This window comes from Gorilla gorilla, chromosome 12 (genome assembly GCF_029281585.2).
Source record: "Gorilla gorilla gorilla isolate KB3781 chromosome 12, NHGRI_mGorGor1-v2.1_pri, whole genome shotgun sequence".
Lineage (NCBI taxonomy): Eukaryota > Metazoa > Chordata > Mammalia > Primates > Hominidae > Gorilla > Gorilla gorilla.
In genome coordinates, this window is record NC_073236.2 from 133207103 (window position 1) to 133226389 (window position 19287).

The 19287-nt window shown below is 37.7% G+C and overlaps 1 long non-coding RNA gene across 1 annotated transcript in view; it reads left to right on the plus strand.

Moving 5' to 3' along the window:
• Window positions 1–5257: 5257 nt before the first annotated feature.
• Window positions 5258–19287, plus strand: part of LOC134756726 (uncharacterized) — a 43648-nt gene continuing 29618 nt past the window's right edge. The window contains exon 1 of the long non-coding RNA XR_010129829.1: window positions 5258–5392. This is a non-coding gene — a long non-coding RNA (uncharacterized lncRNA). The remainder of the gene's footprint in view (window positions 5393–19287) is intronic.

A 19287-nucleotide genomic window follows, 5' to 3' on the forward strand; every position in this document is an offset into this window, starting at 1 on the left:
CCTGCCATCACACTGACCTTTACAATTGAAACCTGAACCTTTCCTTCCTGTGCTTTGAAACATTCTGCAGTTCTCCACCACAATGCATCAAGTTGTGCCCTTTAAAATCTGGTAAACTTGACAGCAATCCTGTCAGTACCTACTTTTCCAGCAGACATCCTGCAACTTTTGTCCACACATCTGATAAATACGCAGAGTCCTTGCAGGTTGATGAACACTTGGTCTTGCCTGACAGCTGAGCGTGCAGAGCTTTCTATGGGTCTTCACCCAGCAGAACTGGTGGCTTCCTCTTTGGTGATGTTGTAACTCTTGAACATTTTTCTGCCCAACCACTATGTGGAAAGAATACCTTCTGCACCTCACCATTTTGATTCTAAGCTCCTTGGGGTGGAGAAGAGGCTTACTTGCTGGTGATTCTTCAGTATCTAATACATGCTTGGGGCCCATTAGATGCTCAGTGAGTGTTGAATAAATGGAAAAAGGAACAAATGAATTATGTATCAAATGATATCATTCAAATTTTCAGATCATCATCACACTAGCACACTTAGCCAAATAATCCAATTTCACACCAAGAAACACATTGGCTACTCTCCCTGATTCACATTTTTCTTGGTTATAGAAACATCTTTATAGTTGCCTCCTTTTTCATAAAGTTTTCGAAGTATATGAGCTCTTCAACCTGATACCAAATTTGTTTTTTTCTGAAATCTTGACCCATAAGCAATATATTACACGTGTCCATGACAACCCACCTAGTAGGATTTCCAGGCCTCCATTGTAGACATTATATTATGAAGAGGTATATGTGCTATTTGACTCACCCTTTTCAAGGACTTCCCTCTACTGGAAACAATATCACTAATTCAGAATCTGTTCTAACTTTGACCTCTTTTAAGATTCTTGTCATACCTCTTTAAGGAGCTGAAAAGAAAAATGGGCAGAGTGAAGGACGAAATTCTAGGAGATGACAAATAGCCTGAGCATTAAAATGTCATTGCCAGGAAAAATGTCCCAGCTCTGCTGGCCACCTTCCTCCTTGGAGGACAGAGAAGGTAACCAGGCAATAGGGTGGAGTTTTAAGAGCAATCAAGAAAAAATAAATCAGATTTCCTAACAATAGTTTCATAAAGCAAATTCTTACCCATTATCTAAAAATGTTAAGAAGCGGAACGTTCTTTGCTTAAGCATCAATTGTCTAAGGGCAATTTTTGATGACTTGGCAGTAAAATCACAGCCTAATTTTTCAAATATCCCGGGATTCATCGCCTAAAGAGCCACGGTGGCCATGTTCCAACAGTGTCTTCATGAAGGGACCAGATCTCAGTCATTCCTGTGATTAATGTCCTTAGCAGGCTTTCGGGAACACACCGGATCCTCTGTAATCCTTTTAATTTGATAAAGTATTTTTAATTGAATCCATTCCTAACATGACAACAAGCTCCTCAGTTCGGTGTTTGTCATCTTGTCATCTCAGTTATGTCAACAGACACTCAGGCGCTGGCGGCTTTTCATTATAACTCACTGAAATTACCTGTTAAGGCCCAGCCATTTTTAGCTTGTCTCTGACACTGAGCCAGCTCTCTTTCCAAGCAAAGAGCTTGCTGAAACTAAGAGCTTTCAGTCAAAGGATCAGGACCACTGAAAGCTCAGGAGTCCTTTTGGAGTCCGTGGTTCATGTCTTCCATCATTTTCAGAAAGATGATTGTGACTGACAGAATTACACCCATCAATGTCACTTGTCTAGACCAGTCATCAGATGTAGGCACATGTTTTGAAGGATAATTACAATAGAGCATTTAGCCTGTATAACAAGTAAATGGAGCTACTGCAAAATGATTATTCCCTTTTGAGCAAACCGATAGTCAAGACAATACAGTAAATCTTCTTTTATCTAGCAGTCACTCACCTGGCAGTCTTACCTGTCTATAACACTAGGAAGAACCTTAAAGCAAGCCAAATAGCCTTGTGAAAATATGAGCTATCTGAATCTGTGCATGAAAGCGTGTGCAACTCATGAGAATGTGAACTACTTGAATATGAGAATATGAGCTATCTGAATTTATGCACGAAAGTGTATGCAACTCACCTATAAAAGAACCCCTTAGGCCCTACTCTATACTTATTTACTGTTACAATCAACACCGAATTCTCAGCTGCTCATTAGATTTCTCAGTATAGCTGTCATAAGAAGGCCTGGATGGGCATGCATGTCTGAGAGAAGCGAGCACATTAACAAAGCAAGAATCGATAGCTTATGACATAATTTTAAGAGAAAACCAAAGAACATGTGAAAGAGGATCAATGACTATTTCCCCAAATATTTTTTACAAACCCCCCAAAGCAAATGACAAAAGACTGAAAAGCTGCATGTCTACTTAAGATAAGAATGGTTGTGCACTTCTTGGCAGGCTTGGCAACATTCTGTGTTGTTGCATAACTCAGCATACATGACTAGCTTCATCTCTCAAGAATGGGTTAAACAATTAGCAATAATGTCCCAACCTGTGAAAAGATCATTTATAATACAGACCACTAAATTTTCTGCAGAAAAAGTTTTAATTTTAAAAATAAGGACTGGGCATGGTAGCTTACACCTGCAATTCCAGTACTTTGGGAGGCCGAGGTGGGAGGATCGCTTAAGCCAGAAGTTTGAGAGCAGACTGGCCAACATAGCAAGACCTTGTCTCTACAACAACAACAAAAATAGTGACACATGGAGCAAGTGTAGTCCCAGCTACTCAGCAGGCTGAGGTAGGAAGACCACTTGTGTCAGGAGTTCAAGGCTGAAGTCAACTCTGATTGTACCACTGCACTCCAGCATGGGCAATGGAGCAGTATGTTGTCTCTAAAAAATATAAAAATAATAAACATAAAAATAAGTTTGGGCATGTAAGACAAAATTTTCTGTTATTTGTAGTTAGATCATCAGAGTATTTCAGGTTCAAAAATATGGAATAAATGAGGCAGTCTACTAAGAAGTAAATGAATTCTCTTGACCTATGTAGCTAAAACACCAGTTTTGCTGCATTGGCGATATTGATGAATGAAATTCTGATCTTGGATAAAAGGGTACAGAAATAATTGTAGCTGGGCCCAACATTTGAAATAAAATTTAAAAATGATTCTGTAATATTTTTGGATATCTTGCCTTTGTGGAACATCACATATGATATTTTTACATTGTTTTAGAAATGTAGAATCTTCCATCCAATTTCTAATGAACTATCAGATGACGATATCAGGGAGAAGTTGGAGAGAAGGAAGCACCGATCTCTGGTGAATGCTTCATAGGTACAAGGCACGTTTCCTTGTGGAGAGAGAACAGAGAGGCTGAGAGTGTGGGGTTTGGACTCTCACTGCCTCAATTTGATCCTTGAGTCAACCACTCAGTAGGCATAAACTGGGCAATTTTCCCAAGTTCCCTGCACCTGAGTCTCTGCATCTATAAAATGGAGTGATAATGATAGTACCTAATCCCTAAAGTTATTGGAAACTTAAATGAGCTAATGCATTTATAATACTTACACAAGGGCTTGAAACATAGCAAACACTCTAAGTGTTAGTTCTCTAATTCTCAAGATAACTGCATGAGGCATCTTGACATTACACCTACTTGACAAATGCAGAAACCAAGACTCAATAGAGGTTCAAAAACTTTGCACAGGTCACAATATAAGTGGTTAATTTTCAAAGAAAGAATCTGAATGGAGTGTCTATATTGTGTTTATGTGGAGAAGATGTATTCCCATCTTTGCCAATGCTTATTTTAAAAATTCATTTTAATCCAAGAGAAAATAAGGTGTGAAAACCAAGGAACATGTGAAAGAGGACCAATGACTGTTTCCCCAATTATTTTTTAGAAGTCTCAGAATCATGGAGACTCAAAATCACTTCTTACAATCTGGTAACCAAATTTCATATCTTGGCAGTTGGATGCGGTAAGAACCACAGAGAAACCACCTGATTTTTGTTTCAGAACCATATTGTATTTGCTTAAACGTGTTTTAAAAGCCTCCAAATAAATAAATTGTCAGTCCAAACCATTAGCAGACAGATGTTTAATCTATTTTTTTTCCCTTGGTTCTGATATCTTTCTAGATCTAAGGTTATAAACTCAAATGGTTTCAGAGGCAGGGCTGGTAACCTACCATCAGTGTGGTGGCAAGGCAGAACAATAGGGCTGGGTGGAGCTTGTGGTTACCTGCACAACACTGCTGGGGTGTGGCCAAACCCAAAACTGCTCTGGGCTTGACTTGTCTTTCAGGCTGTCATTTTGCAACCACTGGTCTAAATGAACAACGCATAACTCTCCCTGTGTATCTATTCCTTGGACTCCTCCTCCACTGCTCATTCCCCTGAGGTTGGGGAAAAAAAAAGTGAGAGAGAGAGACAGCCCAGTTGGCAGGGGTCTTACGGGAGTTCCTGGATGAACATTGCTCTGCGCCTTGCTTCTCCCTGATTCTGTTTAGCAGTGGGTCAGACTTGGCAATCATTTATTTAGCGTCTATGAGACATGAGGCCCTGGACTAAATTCAGAGGGAATTGCGAAGACTAATTAAACAGCAACAACAAAAATAGAAAAATAAAAATAGCCCCTGCCCTTGTAGTTTAGGTCTGCATTCAGATGTGCTCACAGATAATTGGAACGCCATGTGATAAGTACTGTGATACCAGTAAATGGTGGTGAGGGAATTTATGCAGCACACAAGTGCACTTTGAACCAAGAGCACTCAGAATTAGGATCTGCAGTTAATCGACTTCAAGCTACATTAACTGAAGAGGACTATTATGACTCAGAGAAGTGCTGGAGTGAAGATGTCACGATTGAAATTTCTATTGCATTACGAATTACCAAATGCTTCTCAAGCCTCTTCTTCTGGGTTACTTTAGCATCCAAATCCTTTTCATCTGCAGTAAGCAGCCCAGGCCCCACACAGAACATGAAATCTGCTCACCCCAAATGGTTGATTTTAGCCCTGGAGGGGTCTTTGGAGATGTTAAGCAAGGCCCTCCTGTCCCATCTGAGTGCAGCAAGACCCAGGATTCACCATGGGGTAAAGCAAAGAAGTAAAGATTTGGACCCCATTTCCCACTGAAGGGTTCCCTTTCCTTGTGTCCATCATTTCATGTCCTAAAACTTTCATTATTTGACTTATTCTCTGTGCTACTATACATGTCATTCCATTTTGCTGTTTCGCAGTTAATGGTTTTTTTTTTTTTCCTCAGCAAGTGAACTCTCTGCTTATTGAGTAAGGAGGCTGTGTTATGTTTTAGTTGTTCTATGCCTGACCATTCTGCATGACCATCTGCTTAGTAGGCGCTCCCAAGTCACTTTTAGAACTTGAGGATAACTTTGAATCTTCAATAATTTGAGAGCAGTGATTCAAGGGTAAGTAATCTCCAAATCAATGTGTATATGTGAAATATTAAAATTATTTTGGTTTCCCTATGTATAAACTTTTAAAAAATGATGCAGAAGCTATTGTAATATGGTGATGTATGTAAATATATTCTGGACATTGTAGCTCATTGGATGAGTGTAAGTAGATATGATGAGGTTATGTTATTTTAAAATGAGATGACAATTTTTTGTTTATCTTTTGGTTTCCTTATAATCTCAAGTGGAGAAGGGGAGTGCTAGGGTCATTCAGCAGATAATACTACGAGAACTCTTCCAAAACAAAAGGAAATCCTCTTCTCAGAATTAGCAGTCTTTGAATGAGAGTTTAGAAGGAGAAAAGTATAGAGATTAACATCTGACACTGATTCACTGATGTCCGTGTTTGGTGCCACTGAAACTGCCCTCTTACCACCCCATCTGCACCTGGAAAATTTGAACTGATACATTGAACATTCTCTTCTATGGGTTTGAACACATTAACGGAACTTGACTTTTATAAGGCTCTGGAACTCATAAAATCCTATTTAAGGCAAATTTTAATTTTTAAAGCTGTACTCATACATGTACCTAAATATTAGGAAAAATTTAGGTGTAAATGAAATATTTACTTGGTTCTTTTCTGTCTCTCTAAATTAAACAAAAAATCACTAATGGTCTACAATTAGAAACAGAATTATACGTAAGTATTAGCTTAATTACTCCACATGTAAAAAAAATGAAAAAAATGTCTTATCCCTGGGTGAAATTGAAGAGACAAACTCCAACTGAATTACCTTCCACAGTGAGAGGTACTGGTCATAGCTGCGTGCAGGCTTATAGGAGGCAATTTGTCTTACTTTCATTATGGGCAAAGCCACAGTCTGTTCTTATACACAAGAAGAAATGAAGGAGCTGGCCCAAGTATACACAAGGTGTCAGAGCCAGAAGTCCATCCTCTACCAGTGCACACGGGGCTTGTCCCCACACACAGGTACTAAAGAGGCACAATGAACTCCATTTTCGAATTTGTGGAAGAAGGTCTTTGCTGGCTTGCCTACATAATGTAGGGAAAATCCTTCTCCTTTGTAACATAAACATAAATTACAGGACAAAAATAGCTATTTGTTGAAAAAGACCAGTGGGATGGGGCTCCACCTGTAAAGTCTGATAGGATTGCTCTGGGTGGGAAACTGGAATTGGCACTTTGAGGAATGCCTCAGGTGATGCTAATGTGTAGTCGAGGTAAAGAATTGCTGTCATCAGACTTCTTAAAATTCTCTACCCATGCAGATGGCCTGGGGAGTTTGTTATCATGCCGATTCTGATTCAGTAGGTCTGAGTGGACCTGCATTTCTAACAAGCTCCCAGTTGATGCCGGTGCTGCTGGTTTGCAGTAGACACTTGCAGCAGCAAGGATCTAAGCTTAGCTCTTTGGATTTAGACTTCCATTGCATATATTTAACTTGAGAGGTTGATGGCTTTGACATCCCATTCTTCCCTGGAACATATACACTTTTGAATAACATGTATCCAATCTCATCCTTTAATGATTATGAAAGCATTAATTATCCTTTAAGTAATTATTTCTGATGCATGTAAATAGGTCTGCTTCTATGGTTAGGGTGTTCTAATTTGGTATTTCTCATGCTTTGCTGATCATGAGAACCACCTGGGAAGCTTTACACCTGGGCGTGGGGATGCTCCTCTATAGATGTTGTGCAAGAGAGAAGGAAAGTTAAGCCTGCTGGTGATTCTGATGTCCAGACTGGTTTAGAAGCTGCTGCTCTGAATAAGAATTGAGATGTAGTATTTCAATCTGGAAGTTTATAAGCATTTTCAAATGATAATGGAAGAAATAAGATCATTTCACTTCAGCATATGTTAAAATGTAACAACCTGAAACTTAGGTACTAAAACCTGTGGGTATACTATTTTGTCATAAATTATAAAGCAATTCAATTAAAACAGCAACTATGAACACATCTGTGGCACTGCCAAAATTCCATTGTTGAAAAATGTCCCCAGTTTTTGATATACTGTCTGAAAAGTAAAAATGAGAATTGGAATAGCAGGAAAAGTCAGCCCACCAATATTCTTCTATGCAAGTGTCCACATATCTCTGCCTTGTTAAAGAGTCTATTCCGGCCATAAGACATCACATCAACTGGCCGCCATCTTGCCTAGGGAGGAATTGAATCTCTTCAGCTAATTAATCAACCAATCCACAACCATGACTTCATGCAATTCTAAGTTTTGAAGAAATTCATGAAAATAAACAACATGGCATATTTATTTCTTATTTGGAAAGCCAAATATCATCTTGTTCCTACTTTAATATTCTTAATAAACCTTCACAATTCCTTAGTTCTCCCTCCCCACTTGCCGTTTTGCCACACAGCATGGGGAAAACCTCAGCTCAGAATCCCGAGCCTGGGTGTAAGTTCAGTCCTATCGCTTATTCAGTGTGGGAACTAGTTTGGCAATACATTAATTCTTTTAAACTCTCGGAGTCTCCAATATTGGTTCTATTGTGAGGATTCAGTGTGCTGATGGATTTGGAACTTCCAAAGTGAAGGATTGCTATTATTTTCTCCTTCTGTCGGGCTCCTTGTACCCTGTGCTCTCCCCTTGGTGTTTGCATGTGCACACACATGTCCACTGTCTTCCCCCTTTGTAAATCATTCACCACTTTCTGTCTTCATAGACGGTAAAACTGCAACTAGCTTAAAGGATAATTTTATTAAGGCCTGACTCTTGCTTTTCTTAATTATTCCTTGATCATATTCTCCCACTCCAACCCAAAGGAATTTCTCTCTGCTTTATTTCCAATAAGCATTACCTACATCTCAGATATTTCATTAGAGCCTATTTTTATGTACTTTGTGTTTACCCACAAGTTTATGTGCATGTTGATATCAGGAATGAAGTCTTAGTCAGTTTTCTGCCCCCAAAGTCCCTGGTGCATAGTAATCACTCTATGTAGGCACATTCATTTGAATTAATCTTCAAACTATGTCAAGAGATCCTGTTAGTTTAGAATTTGGAGTAAGCAGGAAGAGGGTTCATTGAATACTCTTCTTGATATAGATATGACATGAGTTTTTCAGTTCGATGTGGCAAATCATCTTAAAGTCATTTGTGGAAAGATGTGTAAAATTTAACATAACAAAAAATAAAGATTAAAAATTACAGTGCCACTTTTTGAAACCTCAGGCTTTTCACATTTAGAATGTATTATATCCTATTCTAAACTGATCTCAAAAATGAATATAAACTCTAAAAAAACTAAACTAATAATTGAATTCAACAATGCTCTTTGGGGGCTTAATACAAACTTACCTTTACCATCCATTGTCTTAACCCCTTAAGAACAAAATCTCATGCCCATGCAGAAAGGATTTTAAAGTGTTCTTTTGAGATTCAATGTGCTATTCTTTGGACTAATTTTTTGAAGAATAAACTTAAAGCTTCAAGAGAATGTGTTAGCATGCTAAAAGAATCTCAGAGAGGAATTTGGAGGATCTGTTTATGTTTAAAATGCAAACTTCAGAAAAACACTTTTGTTTAGTCCTCTATCTAATAATCAGAATTTTTATGCCCTTAATTTTATTCTTCCTTTTTTTGTGTGTTGTTAACATTGCATTTCAGGATTAGCATTGTTTAGGTGGAGTGATTCTAATGTGAGTATAGCATGAGGTATCTTAGGGATGAAATAAGTCTGTAAATTCACATCCTATAAGGGAAACAGCTCAGATGGTTTTGGCCAAGGCTCAGAATCTGAATTAAAATAATAATGCAGGATTACACAGTTCAAATCTCTGTCTCTAATTGTGGGAATAGTGGACTCCTTAAACTTGAAATTTAGAAATGTAATAACAAGATTAGATATGAATGGCTGACCTTACTTTACAGAATTACAAGGTTCACGCAGCTGTCATATACTCCAATTCATTGATTTAGGATACAGAATGGGGTAATTTTTCTCTTAGCCTCCAGGATACATGACTTATTTTGTAATCTGCAAATGGAGAACCTTGCTTTTCTACTTTTCCCTGGGTTTCTCCTTCCTGTGTAAAGACAAGTTCTAATTCAATCTTGAAGTTCAGGCCTGGGTATTAGCACCTCCAAAAGAAAAAGAAAAACCAAAACAATAGGGGACACTGAGCTCTGAACTCCTGCTCAGGGATGGTGTATTAGTTCTTTCTCACACTCCTATGAAGAGCTGACTGAGATTGGGTAATTTAGAAAAAAAGGAGCTTTAATTGACTCACAGTTCCACAGGGCTGGGGAGGCCTCAGAAAACTTACAATCATGCTGGAAGGGGAAGCAAACATGTCCTTCTTCACATGGTGGCAGGAGGAGAAGACTGAGAGCCGAATGAAGGGGGAAGCCCCTTATAGAACCATCAGCTCTCATGAGAACTTACTCAACCTAATGAGAATACCATGAGGAAAACTGCCCCCATGATTAAATTACCTCCCACTAGGTCCCTCCCACCACATGTGGGGATTATGGGAACTACAATTCAAGATGAGATTTGGGTGGGGACACAGCCAAACCATATTAGATGGTCTCCATCTTGTTGCTGCCAAACTCAGTCAAGCTGAATGCTTGGGCAGTCCTTGCCCGAAGGAAGACAGAAGCTACGGGAGACACCACCTTGACCCCAGGTGGGCAGGGAGCCTGAAGATTCCTGCCTATGGCAGGATGGGCCATGGAGTCCCATGCCCATTGATTTAGTGGTATTTTCTTGGGAAGGAGAAAGCTCCTCCTACTCGAGTTGGTCTGACTCCCATTGGGCAGCTCTTTGAGTCTACCCTCAGACATCCACCCTCCCTCAAGCCACGTCCCCACATCAGGACCACTGGGTAGTGGAATACCAATAAGGGGCAGATGTGGGCTCTGCGATTGGCCATATGCTATGTCCAGAACCAGCTGTCACCAACCCTGAGCGGTCACCCTAGGGTGCCAGTGGAGGCTGCCTTCTTTAGGGTAAATTTGCCTCTGGTGTCCTTTGTTGACTATTGAATTTCTTTGAAGCCACTTCAGTCCATCAGAAATATTGTAATCATTCCTAACTTTAAAGGAAAGGGTTAGGATCTCAAGCCCCTTCCTTTCAGAGTTCTCTGTCCCCTTTGCAATTTTTAAATATTATCCCCAGGAACTTGCTGACATTTTATAAAGAGAGGCTAATGGTAGAGATGTGGAATTATTGTGCCTTCCCATGGAGTCAGAATCCCAGAATTTGGTGAGGAGGAGGAAAATCGATGTGTTTGCCTTCAAAGGAGGCAAACAAAAATGGTTGTTACCACTACAGAAAAGTTCTGCTTCATGAAGGATATTTTTTGTTCCTGCTGCTATAAATGGAAAAAAAAAGTTGGAAGCAACTAACTGGAAGTTTATTAAACCTCAAAATAATAAAAAAAAATAAACAAAACCCCCTCAGGTTTGGCCTCACCAGGTACCTATTGTTAAAATAATTAAGTACAAATAAGTTTCAGCCTCAAATTTATATACAATAATCTGTAAATTTTATATGCTGAAAATTTCTTAAAAATGCCAGTCTCTGCTTATTTATTACCCTATGATAAGGTTCTTTATCTCCTATCACAACTGAACCACCACTGTGTGTACTTCAAAAAATACCCTTTCTTCTTCATTTGTGAATTGGTGGGGGTCCCTTCTTGCCTAGACAAAGGGTTAAATTTCATACCTTAAGTCCAGATTTGAAAAGTTACTAACTGATTGTGAAATTAACTCAAAATTAGATTTCTAGGTTGGAAAGAAACATTGTTCTTTCTACGTAATGCTGCTAAATGTTCTCCCTGAATATGCAATTTATGGCATTTCTTTTTAAACATTTTGTGCCCAGTAATTTGAGCAATGTAAGGATCAAATATCTTGTTATGCTAAATTGAAATTGAAGCCATCTCTAAATGTAAATGCATAGTGACCTTTAGCAGAAAATTGTAAAAAAGCAGAAAACAATAAGAAATACTATGACTTTAAAATGAACTCTCCCTCTCTCTCTCTCTCTCTCTCTCTCTGTGTGTGTGTGTGTGTGTGTGCGTGTGTGAGAGAGAGAGAGAGAGAGAAATTAAAAGTAGTTGTGAGAAAGTGACCTCATTATACCAAAATTTGGACAACAATATCGCTCAAGTTTTTTTCAGCATGATGATTCTACAAAATGAAAATCCTCAAATTTTCATTTTGTTTTGGTTTCTTGATGGTTTTTGTTTGTTTGTTTCTTTTAATTGACCATAAGAATCCTTCCTCTGCCAATCATTAGTTTTTATTTTTCTTGCCTAAATTTAAGCCTTTATTGCCTCCAGCTTCCTGTGGGTATAAATGGATGTAACATTAACCTCCTGAGTGCTCGAGTGGATGAAGAACATCTTTGGGTGAGCAGAAAGAGAGAGCTACTGATAGGCAGACACAAGGGCTGCTTTTCTCCACTTCAGATCATGCTCCCTTCACCCTCCCCCTATTTCTGATACCCAGACTGAAAGAACAATGGCTAAAAGAGGAATTTTCCCTAAAACAACTGGTCAACCAGACAAATTACCCATGACATAGAAGCAAAAAAGATCTGCATTAGAGCTCTGAGTTCTGAGTTCCAACATGTTCTGGCACTAAGTGAATTGTGTTTTGCAGATTGTGTCCTTTGACTTCTTCAGACATTGATTTTACATGAGGCAGGAAGATTCTTTTCAGTTATAAAATCCTGCACAACTATTTACTTGCTCATAGCTGAGAAAGTCTTACTTTATACCATACAGATTGAGAAAGTCATATTCAGTCAAATCTCCACTATCATCAAATAATTTTGCTTGAATAAATAACTCCCTGGCCAAGGTGAGCATTGTTTCCCAAGAAAACAATGCTTGCAAACTTGATAGGCATTCACCCTTACTTCACTAAATATAGAAAAGACTCTCTCCAGCAGAATAACTCCCAGACAAGAGGGATGCTGGACAAGCTAAGCCCCAGCTGGGAAACCACCTTCCAAGGCCTTTTCCTGGAGTCACTGCCTCTGGGCCGTCTGCTCAGGAAGGAGCTGAAAGTAGCTCACTGTGGTCATCAGTGTGAACTGAATGGACCAGGGACCAGGGGATAGTGGTCTTTACTCATGGAGGACTGTGCTTACTGTTGGACCAAGGAGATGTTCTCTCCTGATAGGTCAGAACATGAGACAGAGTTAGGAATTTGGTAGCAGGAATAAGGGGGAAATGCACAGAGAACAACTAAATCATTTTAATAATGCAGCACCACAAGGCTCTGCAAAGGTTCAGTGAGATAACAGAGTCCTGATACTGCCTTCGTTCCCAAGCAGCCTTTCCAGTAACCATGAGCCCGGGCCCTACTCTTGTAAATTGCTGCCATCCATTCCTTTCTTCCTTGTTTTCATCCTCACCACTATCAATCAAAAGAGTAGGGCAAAGGACAGTGGCTGTTTAGGTCTAGTGCACATCTGTTTTTCCTGTATGGTCTCAATTTATCCTATTTCCAGTGACAATATTATGAATTTTCTCTGGGGAATGACTCTCAGTCTTCATGTATTTTGGAATTGTCTCATGGAAAGCACAGGACCAAGGCCAATCATCACATCTTATTCCTGTGTCCACCGAAAATGTTTCAGGGGCAGGGAGGCAGTTTAGTTCAGTCCAATGGCACTTATGCTCAGCGCCTTTATTTGAACCTGTGTGTATGTGTGTGTGTGTGTGTCTTGGGGTAAGGGAATGTACATCTAGAATTGTTATTAACCGTCTTGTCATCAAATGGACTTTGAGAAAAAATACAATGAGAGGGGAAGAGAAACTCAGCTATGCGACCATCTTTATCCTGAGTCAAGCCACTTCTATGGCCAGCAAAACCAGTACTATCCCTGAACTTTTTGGTCACATTATGAAATCATGCTATAGCAAGTATGGCAGACTGCTGCAAGGTTATGAAAAGCCTCTGCCTCCTCTTTGTGGTGTAAAGGCCAGGCTACTTTGGCAGCTTCTTTTGTAGTTAGGTGTGACCACAGGAATGCATGGAAGACATGTGTTCCTCCATTCTTGTTCATAAAACCTTCTTGTGACCCTCCTCTCTCTTTTTCTTTGTCTGCCACCAGAAGACTCTGAAGCCACTCAGAATGGTGGTTTTGGAAAATGGAAGGTACCTGGATCTACGAATGACCGTGTCAAAGGTGACCTGCTTGCCAATCCACACTGGGCTTAGTATGAGTAAGAAAGAAATGTTGGTTTTGTTGAGCAACTGAAAATGTAGGGTTGGTTTATTATAGCATCCACTTAATAGAGTCAGTTCTTCTTTTTCTTTCTGTCCTTCTCAACCCAAATGTAATGAACTGATCATTTTGTACTTTCCCTCCATCCTTACGTTGCAGCCCCAAAGAGCAAATGAGCATTAATTGCATGCCCCCTCCACTGCAGTGTGTGAAGTTTGCACATAAACTTTAATGTGATTTGTATACCATAAAGAACAGTTAAAATGAACAATGATGAAGTATTACTTTCTGGCTTCAAAGAAAGCATTTCACATGCATACATTATTTACTTAATTCATTTGTATCATGAAGACTCCAAAGTTAGCCCTGGCTTTCCTCTATGTACTTTGGAACCACTACTCTTTTTTTTTTTTTTAATATGAATTAACAAATAAAGAAACAAAAAAAACCAAGGAAAGTGTTGTTTCCCAAGAGATCAGATTTATTATGTACTGCATTACTTTCTTACCTAACTTTTTTATTTGATTTCATTTTCATAATAACAGCTCTGTAATGTAGAAGCAGAGTATTATCCTCATTTTGTAAATCTGTAAATTAAGCTCTAAGGACAAGAAATTTATCCATGGTTACCTAGAATGCACATTCATCTTTAAATTCTATGGTTTTTCATTTTTTTCACTTATTTCTTAATGTTTTTAAATGATATGACAATGATAGCTCTTATATTTCTGTGAGTGAGATGTGAGAGAGTTGTTTGAGAGGCCAACATTAATGAATACAAAGTGAAGGCTCGAGATAAGTATATAAAGAATCTGACATTTCATTTCAGGCATTTCATTGAGCATTTCAAAAATTGCTGTATATTAAACCCTGGAGGGGCCTCTTTGGTGAAAAAACCAGTAGTCAATTCTTCTCATTGGAACTTGAAACTTTTTTTCCACAGATCATACTAGAATTGCAAAGGCTCAGAAATACCCCCATACATATTTAAAATATTTTTATTAAAACATTCCCACAGTCATTCCTGCTGTAAGAATATATTGTATACTTAGACCAAAACATTTTTTCCACACTACCCACCCAATGATATTTCTGGATTTACGGTAGTATACTATTTAAATTTACCATCTGTTTTTAAGTATTAGTTTATTCACACATGAGTTTTTAGATACATCTTTTTTACTACAGCATATATACAGCAAGTGTTTGCTTTACCCAGTTTACTTGCCTTATCCAGCCTCATGTCTTCCTGAAAGCTCTTTCATGATTATATGGAAATTATGATTAATATTGTTAAAATGCATAGCAATTTTCAGTTATGTTTTCTTTTTCCTGTGTGTTATCACAAAATGTAATTTACTAATAATTTATTTTATACTTTTTAAAGTACAAGGGGCATTGAGAAAATTTTTAGCGATTGCTAGATAACACTATTTTCAACTTCTATGCTTGTCTTAGTCTGTTTAGTGTTGCTATCAAGGAATACCTGAGGCAGTGTCATTTATAAAGAAAAAAGGTTTATTTGGCTCACAGCTCTGCAGACTGGAAGACTGAGCATCTGGTGAAAGCCTCAGGCTGCTTCCACTCACAGATCAATGTGAAAGGAGAGCCAGTGTGTGCAGAGACCACATGGTGAGAGGGGAAGCAAGAGAGATGGGGGAGTGGCAGGCTCCGTTTAACAACCAGCTCTTGTAAGAACTAATAGTGAGAGCCCACTCCCACCCAAGAGGAAACATTAATCTATTCATGAAGGGTTCACTCCCATGACTCAATCACCTCCCACTAGGCCCCACCTTCCCAAATCGCCACACTGGGAATGAAATTTCCACCGGAGTTTTACAGGGAACAAATATCCTAACTATAAAAGTATTCCATCCAGAATGGTACTGGACACAAGCCACTTCTCAGTGCACACCTGCTAAATGGCTATTCCTCACTACGCTTTAAGAGATCAACATGGCCATTATATTTTTGAAGAAGTGCAAAATCTCTGGAGAGTCAACCACCTTTTGGCCACACAGTAAGCTCTTGGCAAAATGCCAGTTTAACTTGCTTATTTGTAGGTTGACAGTAAAATCTGAAATTCTATCAACGTTTTACAAGGTTTTAATTTATATAAAATTCATATACTATACAATTAACTCATTTAAAGTATAAAATCTCATGGTTTGTAGTATATTCACAGATATATGAAACATCAATTGCAGCACTATTTACAATAGCAAAGACTTGGAACCGACCCAAATGCCCATCAATGATAGACTGGATAAAGGAAATGTGACACATATACACCATGGAATACTATGCAGTCATAAAAAAGAATGAGTTTATATCCTTTGCAGGGACATGGATGAAACTGGAAGCCATCGTTCTCAGCAAACTAACACAGGAACAGAAAACCAAACACTGCATGTTCGTACTCATAAGTGGGAGTTGTACAATGAAAACACATGGACACAGGGAGGGGAACACCACACACTGGAGCCTGTTGTTGGGTGGGGGGCAAGGGATGGTACAGCATTAGGACAAATACCTAATGCATGCAGGGCTTAAAACCTAGATGATGGGCTGACAGGTGCAGCAAACCACCATGACACATGTATACCTATGTAACAAACTTGCACATTCTGCACATGTATCTAGAACTTAAAGTTAAAAAAAAAAGGATATTTTCATCCCCTCAGAAAGAAACCCTGTACACTTTAGCTATAACCCACTGATGCTTTTACCCCATCACCCCTTGCCTTAAGCAACCATTAATCTACTTTCAGTATCTATAGATTTGTCTATTCTAGACATTTCATATAAATATCATAAAATATGTGGTCTGTTTTGACTGACTTCTTTCACTTAGCATGATGTTTTGAAGGTTCATTCATATTGAAGCATCTGTCAGTACTTCATTCTTTTAAGGGCAAAGCAATAACCCTTCACAAGGATATGCCCCATTTTGTTTATCCATTTGTCAGTTGGAAGACATGTAGGTTGCTTCTACATTTTGGCTGTTATAAATATTTGTTTACAAGTTATTGCGTGGACATATGTTTTAATTTCTCTTTAGTATGTAACTAGGAATAAAGTTTCCATTTGTTATGGTAAATCTACATATGACTGTTGGAGGAAGGAACTGCTAGACTATTTTACTATTTTCCAAAGTGACTGCATTTCCTACCAGCAGTATATGAGGATTGTGATCTCTCTATAACCTCATTATCACATGTTATAATCTGATTTTTAGATTCCAGCTGTTCTAGTGAGCGTACAATTACATTTCACTGTAGACCTGATTTGTATTTCCCTGATGGCTAATGATGTTGGGCATATTTTCATGTGCTTATTGGCCATTTGTATAACTTACATGGGGAAACATCTACTGAGATCATTTGTCTGCTTTTAAATTGGGTTGTTTTGTTATTTCTGAGTGTTAAGTTTTTGTATATTCTATATACAAGATATTCCCTTCTTATATATATGATTTGCAAATATTTTTTCTTATTCTGTTGATTGTCTTTTCACTTTTTTGATGTGTTCTTTGAAGCACAAATTTTGATAAAGTTCAAGTTATCATTTTTTAATTGCCCATGCTTTTGGTGTCTTATCTAAAAATATATTGTCAGATCCAAGGTCATGAGGCTTTCTCTCATGTTTTCTTCTAAGACTTTTATAATTTTAGCTCTTTCATTTATGTATTGATGCATTTTGAGTTAACTTTTTTATATGATGTAATGTAAGCGTCCAACTTCATTCTTGTGTTTGTGACTATACAGTTGTCCCGGCACATTTGTTAAAGATACTATTCTTTTTCTGTTGAATGGTACTGGCACCCTTGTCAAAAAGTCGGTTAACCATAGATGTGTGAGTTCATTTTTTGGACTCTCAAGTCTATTCTATTGCTATATACATCAGTCTTTATGTCAGTACTGCACTGTCTTGATTACTGTTGCCTTGTAGTAAGTTTCCAAATGAGAAAGTGTGAGTCCTACTTGCCCTTTTTCAAGACTGTGTGTGTCAATGTGTGTGTGTGTGTGTGTGTGTGTGTGTGTGTGAGAGAGAGAGAGAGAGAGAGAGAGAGAGAGATTATTTTGGCTCTCTTGCAATTCTATCTGCATTTAGCATCCTCTCATAAATTTCTACAGATAAGTCATCTGGAAATCTGACAGGGAATATGTTAAACCTATAGATCAATTTGGGGAGTACTGCCATCCTAACAATGTTAGGTCTTCCAGCCCATTAATATGAGATATTTTCATTTATTTAGATTTCTACTCTTTTTAATCTGTGTTTTAGAGTTTTAAGTTTTGCACTGACTGTTAATTTATTCCTAAGTATTTTATTCTTTTTGATTCTATTGTAAATTGAATTGTTTTCTTAATTTCATTTTTTTGAATTTTCCTTGCAAGTGGATAGAAATATAGTTTGTTTTATATATTGATAATGTGTCCTGCAACCTTGCTGTCCTTGTTTAGCAGTTCTAATATTTTTTTACACAGTCATGTCATCTGTGAATAAAGGCAGTGGCACTTCTTTTTTTCCAATATTTATTTATTTGATTTATTTTATTTCTTTTATTTGTCTAATTACCCTAGCCAAAAACTTAAGTAAAACAATGTTGAATAGAAGTGCCATGAGTACTATTGCCTTATTTCTGTTCTCAGGGAAAAAGGATCAGCTTTCTAGCAGTAAGTATAATGTTAGTTCTGGAGTTCACAGATGTGTTTTATCTTATTGAGAAAGTTTTCTTCTAGCCCTAGTTTGCCTAATTTATTTCATTAGATTTTGTTGTGTTTTGTTTTATCACAAAAGGATATTAAATGTTGTTAATTTTTTAAGTTAATTAAATAATAATGTGGTTATTTTCTTTTATTGACATGTTATATAGTGTTAATTGATTTTGAGGTGTTAAAGCCATCTTGCTTTCCTTGGTCATGGTGTTTGGCTATTTTCACATGTTGTTGGATTTGGTTTGCTACTACTTTATGGAGGATGTTTGCCTTCATAAGATAGTAGTCTGTAGCTGTCTTACCTTGGGATATCTTTGTCTAGTTGGGAAATGTTCTCTTCTCTGTTTTTTAGTAGAGTTTGTGAAGAATTGGTATTAGTGTTTCTTTAAATGTTTGGTAGAGTGAAGTGCTGAAGCCATCTGGGCTTAGGTTTTTCTTCGTGTGTAGTTCTGAAATCACTAATTCAATCTGTTCACTTATGATAGGTCTATCCAGATGGTCTGTTTTTTTTTTTTTTTTGAGCCAGTTTTGGTAGTTTGTGTGTGTATGGGAATTTGTCCATTCGATCTAAATTATCTTATTTATTTGCATACCAGTGCCCAATAGTATTTCTATTTTTTTTTTAATTTCTGTAATATTCCCTCTTTCACTTGTGGTTTTAGTAGTATTAATCTTCTCTCTTTCTTTTTTTCTAAATATAGCTAAAAGTTTGCCAATTTTGTTGATGTTTAAAAAACTGTTTTGGTTTTATAGATTTGTTTAAATTTTTATTTTTAAACTATAAATTGACAATTTGGAATTGTATATATGGAGTACAAAGTGATGTTATAATTTATAAATACAATGTTGAATTAAATCAAGCTATTAAATATAGCTATCACCTCAAGCACTTAGCATTTTTATGAGAACACTTGAAATATACTCCCATAGCAATTTTGAAATGTGCAATATTC